At 34.6% G+C, this 13282-nt stretch overlaps 2 protein-coding genes across 2 annotated transcripts in view; both read right to left on the bottom strand.

The window, feature by feature from the left end:
* LOC118735685 (protein numb) overlaps positions 1-8263 on the bottom strand; it is a 143294-nt gene extending 135031 nt beyond the window's left edge. The window contains exon 1 of the mRNA XM_036465599.1: positions 7047-8263. The gene's annotated coding sequence lies outside the window, so the exon portion shown is untranslated. The remainder of the gene's footprint in view (positions 1-7046) is intronic.
* LOC118736397 (formin-E-like) overlaps positions 1-13282 on the bottom strand; it is a 375057-nt gene that overhangs the window by 300102 nt on the left and 61673 nt on the right. The gene's annotated exons all lie outside the window — the stretch shown is intronic.

Here is a 13282-nt window from a genome sequence, read left to right as displayed (position 1 = left end):
GGAGCTTTCCTCAAGCTCCTAAATAGACATTTGTTTCAGTGATAAGCTTTTCATTAGACCGAAATCCCATATTGCAAAGTAATCTCTTCGGGTTCGGAAATCGGAAGTAGTCGGTCTACGTCCACTTAATATACATAGATATTTGTAAGAACAGTGTTATATATAAAGTTACTACGTGTTAATAAAAAAAGTGCCCCAGCAATAGTTAGGTTCTGCGAAGGTGTTAGGACTCTCCACGAAAAAACAATGACCAATGAAAGGACCAATAAGCCTCGAACTATTACCCACTATTACCCCACAAACCGACGAACGGTTGTAGTGCCAAATAAGAAGACGAAGAAGAGGAAGAATACCAAAAGTAACTAGCTTATGAAATAAGTCAGACAAATCGAAGAAAAAGTCAATCAAATACCATTAACAACCTCACACTCCCTTCAAATTTTCAACAAAGAAAACAAGAAAGAAAACCTCACCTAGGCGCGTCAAGCAATCAAGTATCCATTATACTACTACATACATATGTATACATATGTATTCATTAGCGAAAGCAACAAAAAAAAAAACACGGTTTAGCGTTCAACTTTTTAATTGCATTTGCCACTCATCAATAGCTTTGAAGGCGGTCGGTCAGCTTGGTCGAGCGAACGTACCCGTACACTTTTATTTGTCAATAAATACACACAGTGAGAGGCAAAAATAAATTTCATTACTTTGCAAATATTGCACTTTAATTAAGCAGCTACGATAGCAACAACAACAACAACAACAACAACAACAACTGTATAAAGGAGCAAAATTCGTCAACAATTCACACAATGCAGCTTTCATAGCAATAAAAGAGCAACATTAAAATGAGCGCACACAAAAACTAGAAATGCAGAGTGGGATATAAAAATAAAAAACTAAAGCAACAACAAAAATGGAAAAATAAAACAAAAAGATTTAAATAAAAATTTTAAAACGAAGCGAAACTTAAAATTAAAACAAAAAAATGCAATTAGCACATAACAACAACAATGTTCAGGGTTGCACACGTGTTAAAAGTCGTTGTGGCAGTTAGGTACGTATGCATGTGCATTAGGGTGGTCCAAAAATGCATGCGGGGAAAAATGTTAAGTGCGAATTTTAATGCTCTCACTCCCTAGGATTGTTCTATGCCGAACAAATGCACCCGTTTTTTTTGTTTGTTTTGAAACTAAAACAAAAAAATAATAGTGAGAGATCGCTCAAAGCGCTCAAATTTTTCCATCTATTTTGCATTAGAAAACAAAAAACATATTTTCGTATAGAATTCTTCAAAATTAACATATTTCAATCGGAAAACTCTATTTTTCGTTAGGAGACTTCCAATAATAATACCTCATAATTTTTTTTTTTTGGGTTTTTTGGGGACCTATAGGAAATGGTTATTAATAAAAACATGGTTAAATAAACAATTGGATATTAATACTGGAAGTCTGATTTTAAAGAATTCTATGCTCTAAGGTGAGAGCATTAAAATTCCGACTTAACTTTTTCTTTTTTTTTTTACCACCCTAATGTACATAGATACATACATAGGTGTGTATGCATGTACGAGTATGTGCAATTAACTACGGTGCACAGGTGCATAGAGCATTGAGAAGGGCATACAAAAAAGTGGGACGATGAGGCGAGGAAAATAGTAAAGAAAACGAAAAACAGAAATAAATGTTTGTATGTACATACAAATGTATAAGAAAAATGGCCTTTATGCAATTGAAATGCAGCTGGGTGGTTATACATACATACATACATACATATGTATGTATGTACAAGTATGTAAATAGGCAGTCAGCTGAGTTCGAGAACATCCAGCGGAGCTGCTTGCGCATGAGAGTTTGTTCTCTTGAAATCCTGAACCTAGTCAGAGCATATTCTGCATAAGAGGAGCAGGAGTCTCGAGCAGAAACAGAAGTACAAAAACTTTACCAGAAAAAGCGATCAGCTGTCTTTCGATACTCGCTTTTTAAATTCAACTTCGAGTGACCTTAAAATTTTTTAATCAATCACAATTTATTTCCTTCACTTCCAATTTTTCACACTTGTTTGGCATTCACATACATATATGTATATACCTGTTAAGGTTGCCATGAATTCTACAATTTCGCGAGCTCATTAAAATTTTATGAAATTTTAATTGATTCCTGGATAAAAGTGACAGTAATTTCATGCGGTTATGAAACGCGCGCGCGCCCATTGAAAACAGCACAAGCTACTTCACAAACGCATATATTACACAGTTGCACTTGTAAATAATGAGCAATAAATATTTAATGAAATCACAGGTAGTTCAATTAAGGCTATGCATTAATAAATTTGACATTAATTTTCGAGGTGTGTATCTTCATATCTTCTTGTCGACCGCTGTGGTGTAGTGGTAAGCAGTGCGCGCTTTCACACATCAGCACCTGGGTTCAAGCCCAGGTCAAAGCAACATCCCAAAAAAAAAATATAGAAAACGGTTTTTTTCTTAACAGCGGTCGTCCCTCGGCAGGCAATGGCAAACCTCCGAGTGTATTTCTGCCATGAAAAATAGCTTCTCATAAAAATACAATCGCCGTTCGGAGTCGGCGTAAAACTGTAGGTCCCTCCGCTTTGTGTGATAACATCAAGGCGCACGCCACAAGTCGGAGGAGAAGCTCGGCCAAACACTAACATATGTGTAAGCGCCAAACTATTATTATTATTATTATTATCTTCATAAATACCTACATACATATGTATGTACATATGTTTGTACTGCCTTGAGCTGCTACGTTGATAAGGATATTTTTTAGTGACGTAATTTCAGAGTTTAAAGTTTTAAATTTTTTATAAGTTTTTTTTTTTTTTTGTTTTGCAATGATTGAACTTGAAATTCAAGGATTAATTTCAACTTTTATTTAGCTGCCAAAAGTGTGTTAAGTGAGTTATGAAAGTGGTAAAAGGCTTGTTAAAGTATGTATGTATGTAGCTAAATAGTTGTTTTAGTGAGTACGAATTTGCATTCTTTCTAGGGGTTGATTGATTGATTGTTTAGCTGATGACGCAATTATTGACCATTGAATTAGAAAATGTTTTCGTTGTAGGTAAATGCTTGATGATAACCCAATAAGCGCTTTTATTTTAGCATAACTGGAGATTAAGTGAAGAACATAAACATTAATCTTAAACTCTTAAGCTGTTTCCCGAACAAGAAGAATTTAAGACGCCTTCCCTCCTAATTATGGCACGTTCGGCAACCTAAACAGAATATGTACACAGTTTTTATGGCCACATGGCTGCTAGGTTCAGAGCCGCGTAAAAGGATTGATTTAGGAGTTGAAAGGTAGAGAAAGAGGTAACATCCTTTAAACTCCTTTGGATTTAAACCACAGCCACCACGATACTCCCCGTAGGGCCGGCCAAGCCGCACAAACAGATTGGAGCAAGCTCCAAGGGCAACTGCTCATCGTGGTACCAAAATTAAGTCTCCGGTCACACCAGATGAGTTACCATACTACTGTGGAAAGGTGACCATCACCACTACCACCTTCCTAGTCGACTCGTCTTCGCATTCTAAAAACTTCCCGTGCGAAATTCATCAAGTTCGTTACTGTCAAATGTGTGGAGAGGGTACTACCGAAATCGTACCGTCCATCCATCCATTTTACCGCCATGCTGTCAAGATTCCTCACGTTCGAGTATCTTGGACATTCACAAAGCACGTGCTGGACATCTTCAAGCTCCGCTCCACACTCACACCCCTCAGATAATGAACTTCAGATTTTTGGAGAGAACCATGTTTTCGAGGACTGTTACAACTTGGACATAATTTCACTAAGGATTCGCCAAGTCAAAAAATCGGGATGGTTAAGGCCATGTAGGGGACTACTATCATCTCCTGGATATCGCAATTGACCTCTCTCTACAGCCTTTGAAAGGCACCCTAGACCCAACCTAATGGCGTTTTATTTTCTACCGAAAAATTATGCCTCCTCTTCGCTCGCTGCGCACAAATACTAAGCGGACGGCAACATTTTTTTTTTTAGAAAAGAAAACGCCTTAACTTTTAAACGTCTTAACTTCTTCAATCAGCAGAACTGCATTAATGTTATTGGAAATGTTACCATCAAAATTGAAATTAAAATCTAAGCAACCAATAACTTACTATTAATTGGTTTAAGAGAAATTCTCTAGTACATACATTTGTGAGACACTCCGGAGGTGCCACAAGAGGTGATTGATGCAATGCGTGATTATAGAAGGCAATGGGGTCAAAAAGTCAATTTGGCGAAATCTAAAATCATAATTTTAGGAAAGTCAGTGGGATCCCGTCTGGCACTCATTGCCTGTGGATATCGTAAATGCTTATACATAAGTACCTAGGAGTCTTTTTAAATTATAAGTCCAAGTGTGCAATAAACGCGACTTGGTCAAAATTTATGAATAACCCGCGAATTTGTATATCAAAGAAATTAGAAATATTCGATGCGGCTTCAAGATCGATAACGTTTTGCGGTGCACAAGTTTGGGGTATTGAAAGATACGACAAGATAGAAAAACTTTTGCGTTTTTTTCTTTTTGCAAAAAAAAATAATCAACTTTTCTCCCAGCGAACAACTCCCAAGCTACATGATTCACCTAGAAACAAAGCTGATGCTGTTATTTCTGCACACCTTTAAGGGCCCACATGCATCGCTTCATCGCTAGATGCTTAAACCTCCCGTCCTATAGAATTCCGAATGTACTTGCGAATGAAACCATTAGCCTCGGTTGTTATTGGATTAAAAAATGGAATGTCCTTTCTCATAATGTTGCCACGATCCGTTGACTGAGTTGACCTTCGAATCTCTAAACTATTTCAATGACGAGTTTTCGGCGCATATACAAGTATAATCTTTCCGCGAGATCCTTTAAGAGAGTCGACTACATTTCTTGTTCAGTTTGCCATTTCTTTGGCAAACCGTATTTAGGCCTGGCTAAGGTTGTGGGCCTTTCGGACGGCGAAGACTTTCTCGACGGCTCTTAATGAACGAGCTTTCATAACATATTCACGTTTGTGTAAATAGTGTACATATGTTATTATAATTTGCTCTACTTAATTCCGACTAGCGACATTCACCTATTTTTAACAGACTACACAAAAAGGTGAAGGTTATCAATTCGTCGGAATATTTTTTTTTTACCCACTTCATAAAAAGGAGAAGGTTATCAATTCGTCGGAATATTTTTTTTTACCCACTTCAAAAAAAGGAGAAGGTTATCAATTCGTCGGAATTTTTTCTTTGTTTTTTTTTATGTATGTTCATTATTTCATAAGGACGTCACTATTATCTATAAGCCCTCATGGTGTTACTATATACTTATTTTTTCAAATAAAGAACATATCCATCTACCTATCCAATTGTATGTATGTACATTAGGAGTGTTAATCCCGATATAATTGGATCCCGGCCTTTCTTAGGTCCCAAAAATCACGGGATTCTTGGCAAATAATCCCGGTATTCTCGGGATTTGTAAGTTGCACTGATGGCAATAATAAATTCCTTTCTTTTTTCTTGACCAGTATTGGCTATATTTCTTTTTTAATTTGATAATTAATATTTTTTTTTACAAATGTCTAGCTCATTATCCATATAAAACCGTATGATAGTAAATTTTACACATAAAAATCAATATATTCGCGAAACCATGGGCCAAATATAGTAAAATTGCTTCTTTTTTTTTGATTTTTCACCTGACGTGTGTTTAGAGAAGAAGTAGGGGCATCAAATTAAAGAGGAAATTCTCTAGAATTTAAACAGATTTAAGTTTTTGGTGCATAAGGACTAGTAGGTATTGAAAATATCCTTTTAAAATTTTATTCTTGAAATTTCGCAATATTTGCTTTTGAAAAAATTATAAGTTAAGGACTTATATAAACTCGGATAACATCCTCGAATTTCGTCCTTATAACTTTATCACCTATTATTTATATACCTATTCCTCTTCGTGGATGCAAAAAATTTTAATTTTTTTTTTCTTAATTCTAAAGAAATTTCCTCTTTCATTTAGTATACATATTTTTATTGAAATTACAAAGTGCTTTAAAATAAATCCTGACGTCAGAGAGAAAAAAACGCCACTTAAAATAAAAAAGTACGTTTCAAACCCATTTATCGATTATTTATTTTATGGTAGGAGAGCTTCTCAAAAACATAAAATCATTTTTTCGATTTAAGTTGTTGAAAAGTAATGAATATCTAAATCCCGGGACTAATCCTGTGATCCCGGCATTGTGTTAACCACATCTCCAAAATCCCGGGATCGTAAAAGGCAGAAGAATTAACACCCCTAATGTACGAAAATAATTTTTTTCGAAAAAATTTTAATAAGACGGAAAAATTTATATTTGAATACAAATTTACTTTTGCTGTGGGTTTTTATGCTTTTGTGATCACATATAGGTTTTTTTTTCGTTGTTTGCTTTAAATATTCTTCATTGTTCAGAATTCATTTTACTCAATTAAAACTATTTTTATTATTTTGAGTTATGTTTTCTTTTAACTTTTTTCTCTCTTAACCTCTTTTGCTGTTTTGTGTCAGTGTTGTCTCAACGAAGCAAACATTCTATAAAACCACACACAAATGAATCTCTGCAAGAAGCAGCATAGAATGCAGACTGCAGCTCTGAAACAGCAGCAACTCTCGAAGTCTCAAAACAGCTGAACCGGCCGTCGCGTCACGACATGCAGCGCACAGAGCAATGCACTAATGCATTAAATCGTCGGCGCGTTGTTAGACGTCAGCCAACAAAAACTAGTTTTTCAAATAAAGCAAATACGCGACGTGCTAAGAGCTACGGACTTTTAAACATTTTTGTATGCCAACCGTAAGTTCTGCTGGTTGTGATTTGCAAATGATGGCTAACTTTTTTTTTTTTGTTTGCTGTTGGAATCGTTTGCTGCTGCAGGCATGCTTCGTGCAGAGTTTCATTATTTAGTTGTGTGAAACATTATTTGGTTTTAATACTATTTCTATTTTTATTTTTATTAAAAGTTTTTTTTTTACTTAAAACAATTTACCATTTCCTGGAGTAGGTGTATGCTTGTGTGTTTTGTATCCAGTTGTTAAGGGTTGACAGATTTGGCCGCTGGAGTTTTTCTCAATAGTAATCTTATTTTTTTACTGCTTTGTTTGCGATTTTCAGCTGTTTTTTTGTTTTCTTTTGAAATTTGTAAATCTAATTGTGTAGAATTTTTTGGCCTTCCACTTTTTTTGTGTGTGTTGTGTTGATTTTCTAGGTGTAGCTGCACTTAAAACTATTAAGCTATTGTTGTTGTTGGGCTTTGGGGGTTTTAGCAACTTTTTGATTTTTATTTATTTTTTATTTACTTTTTTTGTCTGTTTTGTCGGCTTAAAATTGCTGTAGTATTGATTTGTGGTGGTTAAGCTTTTGATCGTTTATTCTGTTGCTTTAATTTGAATACATCACATTTTGTTTTTGTTTTTACTTAGTCGATTTATTTATTTTGTATTTGTCGCATACTTTTTCTTTTACTATTTCGTTTTTTATTTATTCATTTAAGTTTTTTTTTTTAAGTTTGTTTCTGTCAACATTGGAATTTCAGTCGTTTCAAGTCCGGTTTTCGTAACGATACGTCTGTTGTTGGCTCTGTGTTGTGTTGTTGTTGTTGTTGTTGTTGTTGTAGCGTTTTCTTTGTGTGTTTTTTGTTGTTGATGCATTGGTATTGGTATTGGTATTGGTTTCTTATTGAACATTCACAAAGTCCGTAAGCGCTGTGTCAGCATTTCAGTGTAACAACCAGTTTTGCTTTATTTCGTGGAATTACTTCTATTCTTGTTAGTTTTATTCGGTTTCATTTTTATTAAAAATTCTGCTCTTTTTCCAAGTTTCACTCAGTAAATTGGCACTATTGAATTTTTCAACTAATTTGAATGCCTCTACGACCGTTAAATTTAAAACAAAAAGAAAACGCACAGTTCGCGATTTTCACGATTTTTTTTTTCCCTACACTCGATGGCGCCACGGAACTTTTTCGTTAGTTCCGTCTACGAAAATTCTTCAGCATCCCTTTTTCAATCGGGGTTCTACCGTTATTACCTTCGCGACGACTACAAATCGAATATGTTTAACGAGTTGGACCCCAAAAGTACAAAAAAAAAAAAATCGTATAGCAAGTAACCTGCCCCGTAGACCCGTTGCAAGCGCGCTTCACGTACATACGTTCCAGCAGCTCAAATTACTCTACTGTACTGGCAAACGGTGGCTGACTATCTCCACGCTCACTAGCTAGCTGGCTGACTGGGCTGTTAAGCTGGCGTTTGGCATTTAATGGTGTTGGTGTTGGTGGTTGAGTTAATTTTTTTTTTTCTTTATCTTTTTCCTTAACATTTGTTTAACTGAGTATCTGAGCGCTCAAAAGTATACGTAGGCATGTGTTTGTGTCTGCCAATTCGTGCGTTTGTGTGCGTGCGAGCGTTGCCGCTTTGGTAATTTTTAACCAAAATGTATAATTTTTTTTTCATTTTTTATCAAATTTGGTAATTTGTAAATTTATTATTCAATTTGGTAACTTTTCCGATTCGGTCCTACGTGTCAGATACGCCAATACAGGTTCTGATTCTACATTAGGAAAAGGCGTAAGTAAGCGTTTCCTTTTATAGAAATACCAGATAATCCTGAAAGTTTAACAAGGCGAAAAGTTGTTCTAGCGTTACTTGGTGACTAGAATTGTGTGATCTCTAACAAACTGCTTTGATGTGGCTATTGTTATATCTACCGTGTCCTTTAAAGGAAGGTTGTGAGTGGTTGTGGTTCGTCAGCTTTGCAATTGCCATCAATATTCTGGTGTACCCTGGCAACAGGGGCGCACCCAGGAATATATTTTAGGGGGGGTTTTATATTTCTGAAGATATATCACCGGAAAATACTGAAAATTTTCTTCAGATGATACGCTCTTTAAAATATATTTATGCAAGTTTTATGTACAGTATGTAATAAATAAATAAACGTTTTAAAATTCATAAACTGCACTGTATTTACATAAGATTAACAGAACTAAAACACTTTTAACCGACTTTAAAAAAATGGGAGGTTATCAATTCGCCGGAATACGTAACTTTGGACCACGTGAACCGATTTCAATAATTATTTTTTTGTAGATAGATGGTACCTCAAGGTTCGTCCCGTAATTTGGTTTAGAGATGATTGGATCATGAAGAAATTAACGGTACCCCTAAATTTGAATATAAGAATTGAAGTCGGTTGTGTTCTTTCCTTAAAAACTACTTGTTTAATAAAAAGTTCTATAAAACCAAGATGCGCTCAACTTTCAAAAGTACCTAATAAAAAATATTGAAAAAGACTCAGTAAAAATAAATGTATTGATTCCATGAATTTTTGCACTTTTATGTTCCTTTTTTCGAGTTCTGGTTTCTGGCTTTCGATAGAGATGGTGATTTTTCACGATTTCTATTTTTTTTTAATATTTCGAATACCGAAAAAATTAACTGAACTCTCAAGAAAAACGAAAAATTCATATAAAACAACGGACTAGAAACGGAAAAGAAATTTTTTTCTACCAAAATTTCTTAAATCAGTTTGCAGCTCTCAAGAAAAAAATGCTCGTATATTCATTTCCTCATGAATATTCACAGCAAAAGCAAAGCGCTTTTTCAAGCAACAGAAATTATAATAAATATTTCTTATAATTTCCTTGAGAGCTGGATTCTTAGCTTTAAGATACAGTTTGCATTTGAGGTTATTAGCCCTTGTGTGCGCTAATGCCTGGCAACCAAATCAGTAGAATTCTATGGAAATGTCTATGTACTCGTTCAAAAAGCTACGGCATTCAGTAGGGGACTTCACTTTGTCTATGTGTGAGTTGAACGCATTTAGGGCTGCCCTCAAGCTTTAAATTGTAAGATATTTTCGGTCTCTTCTTGACAAATGTTGATTTTAAAGTGCTCCAAAGTTCACGGTTTATTCGCATAAATATGGCTCTCCGAGTAGCTTCATAAAAATGTCCAATGCCACCAATACGGATCATCTCAGTGGCTAAATGATGAATGGAGATTTATGTAGATATATCCAAATGCAAAATATAACATTATGAGCCATAAGACTGTACCATGTTTTTAAAACGACGCGCAATCGGCAAATTTGTATCTTCGGCCAGATATATGTATGTATGCACAGTTCTGCACATAAAATAAGTTTGGTAGATTTTTCTTGAATTTGGTAACTTTTTCTGGTGATTTTGGTAAAAAAAAAAGAGAAAAAATAATGTGGCAACACTGTTTGCGGCTTCGCGGACAGCTGTTACTTAAGTGTTGTAAAGAAATGGCCATAGCAGCGCGCTCAGCTTACAGTTCGAATAGCGATAATGTGGCACCGGTGCGCGTGGGGCACAGTGTTTGCGAAACGGCGAAAATTAGGAAACAAATTCTTTTAGGAAACGTAAAAAAAATTGTTGTTCTCTTCAGCGCATGGACTTTGAGAAATTGAATAGTGGTAGATTTTACAAATTACCAAAAATGTAGAAGTTGGTAATTTTTTTAAAGAAGCATTAATAGATAGTTTCTACTCGTATAGGACCAATCAAGACGAATTCATATAAGTTGGTATTACCAGAGAAGCTGGATTTTTGCCACAGAGGGCCTATACATAAATTTGTCACGAATCACGGAATCGTCGGACGACTGAAACTCAATTCGAATCGAATGAAATGCAATGACAGCTGTTTTCTCTACAATATAATTTAAACTGTAAAAGCGAACTCACTACCAAATGCCGTAATCTCATAAAGATATTTCGAATCGAATTTGATTCCATCAGTGATGCCGTTATTCGGGCCCCATATTAATTTAAGCGCAGGCTCAAACAATTACTCTACCCTAAAATTATTTTTTCTTTATATAGATTTGAAATGCTTGAAGCTTGCGACCCATCAGTTTGGCTGTCTCCCATACAAACGTATTGCAAACGAAAAATATTTACATAAAGAACAGCAATTTCACTTCAAAATTGGTTAAGGTCAGAGTTAACTTTTCATTTTTATTTAAGGTGTGTTCGATGAAAAAGTATGTATGTACATATGTTCATTTAAATCTCGTTACCTTCTTTCCGGAAAATATTGGTATATTTGTTGGTGAAATTGTTGGCAGATCTACCAACAAAGTGGTGAAGTCCGTGCACACACAATTTTTTTTTTTTATATCTTTGCCACAGTTTGGATGAGGTCTGTCGGGGACCTCGCTTGGCGCAAACGTAAATGGTTGTTCGAAAGTCCATTTGGACGATGGAGAGACTACTCTAGCTGGCCCAGCAAATGTGCTCGAGGATTTTAGCCAGAGTGTCAAGTATAGTGATTGCTGATTCGGAAGTTTACCCGTTTCTTAGCAGAAGAATATGTCTCTATATTACTAAAAAGTATTTTTTTTTGTTGTTACTCCCTCCCAAAACTCTTTTATGGCCTCGGCTATAAAAAAATATATATTAAAAGAGCTTTATAAAATCAGATTTTTAAACAAATTTTCGATTTATGAAGCGTTCTCTACTTTTTTCTTTACTTTATCTTATCAGTTTACTTAAACTGCAATTTTTAAACAGGTGACAACACTCTAATTATTATTTTTCCTATATTTTAAGTTAGACCTTTAGGAATGCATCCGTGAACACTGCATTCGATTCCATGCATTATTTTTCGAGTGATGCGCGTACAAACTAAAACAGACAAACAGTCAAAAATTCTAAAAATTGTTGATTTGGCTTCTGTTGCTCTAACAAACAACAAACAACAGGAGCCAAATCAACAATTTTTAAAATATTATGTATAGATTATAATTGTGGGAAAATTTATCCTAAACCGAGAATTATCACTACTTTTGATCGCAGCTTATGTGGCACCGCGACACTGTGCAGCGCTCTCTACACTTCTCATATTTTTCTTATTTGCTTAATTATTGTTGCAGTTCATACCTACGCTCATTTGTAACTCACTAATCTACTGCGTTTTATATGGATGCATGTATGTATGTATGTATACAAAATATGTCTGGATGTGTGCTCACTTACGCATTGATAGCATTTCTGCTCGTGTGCGTGTTTATCTATGTATGTTTTGCTTCTTGATTTTTGCAGTTATCCACACACATGTATGATCTATTTGTATGGCTGAAGACCAGTGTTGCCAGAAAAATTTTGTTAAAAATCTTCAAAGTGATAATAAAACTTTAAATACCATAAAAAGGTTATTCAAACTGAAAAGAAAATTGGTTGCTCCGGAAATATATTTATTGAAGATTTTATAGAAAAAAAGTTACATTTTTTTATTAAAATTTTATTTGTTTTACAAAACCATAACACATTTTATTAAAAAAAAAAACCTTTTCTTGAATAATTCTTTGTATAAAGATTGCCACTTAAGGTGGTGGTTTACAGCTTATTAACAATTTTTGTTTTGTTCAAATTTATTTTAGAAACAACTCAATCCGGATCTGTGCATTTATCCGCGCTATCAGATGATGATGATGATGTTTCTATAAAGTTAGTTATAGAAAATTTAATTTTTTAATTTAAACTTAGAAACCAAAATTGCTTACCTTTTTATTTTAACAAATATCGCTTCTTAATTTTTACCTTATGGAAATTCATAACGCTGAGTTTGAGCTGCACAACGACGAGTTTGAGCGCGAATTTTTTCAGCCAAAATCAAGTCAAAAACATATTCATAAAAATCAATATTAATATCTACATACCTGTCCTGCAAGGTAAATCGATGACAAAAACAAAAATTTTTTCCCAACTATCCCAAAAAATAAATCTTCAAGTGCTGCCAGATACCTTCGCTGTGAAAATTTTTTGTATGGAGTTTTATTTTGTTGTAATTATGTATCTTCATGTGAAGATTTTTCTGATTATTTAAGGAAAATATCTTCATTTTGAAGATAAATCCTACTTCCGGCAACACTGCTCAAGACAGCAGTTCTCATTCTTTTCAAGCACAATAGGTATAACACATCTGTCAACGTTCACAAACAATAGAAAATTACAGGTAACTAAGGCATGCCAGAGAGTGAGTACGAGCGCTGAAGAGAATAAGAATGTGAGTGAAATCTTTGATTGCTTACATTAGTGGGCAATATCTTACAAATTTTGGCTATAACTCAATGAAGTCATTGTTGATTTGGTTCAAATTTGTAAGTAGAATAGTGGAAAGAAAAATAGAATAAATAAGATTTTCCGAAATAAATAAAATTTACTAAATATGTTCATATAAACGTCACCAGCACTATT

Source organism: Rhagoletis pomonella, unplaced genomic scaffold, assembly GCF_013731165.1.
Source record: "Rhagoletis pomonella isolate Grant_MI unplaced genomic scaffold, Rhpom_1.0 Rhpom_scaffold_00003, whole genome shotgun sequence".
NCBI lineage: Eukaryota > Metazoa > Arthropoda > Insecta > Diptera > Tephritidae > Rhagoletis > Rhagoletis pomonella.
The sequence above is the reverse complement of the archived record's forward strand: the minus strand, read 5'-3'. Positions and strand labels throughout refer to the sequence as shown.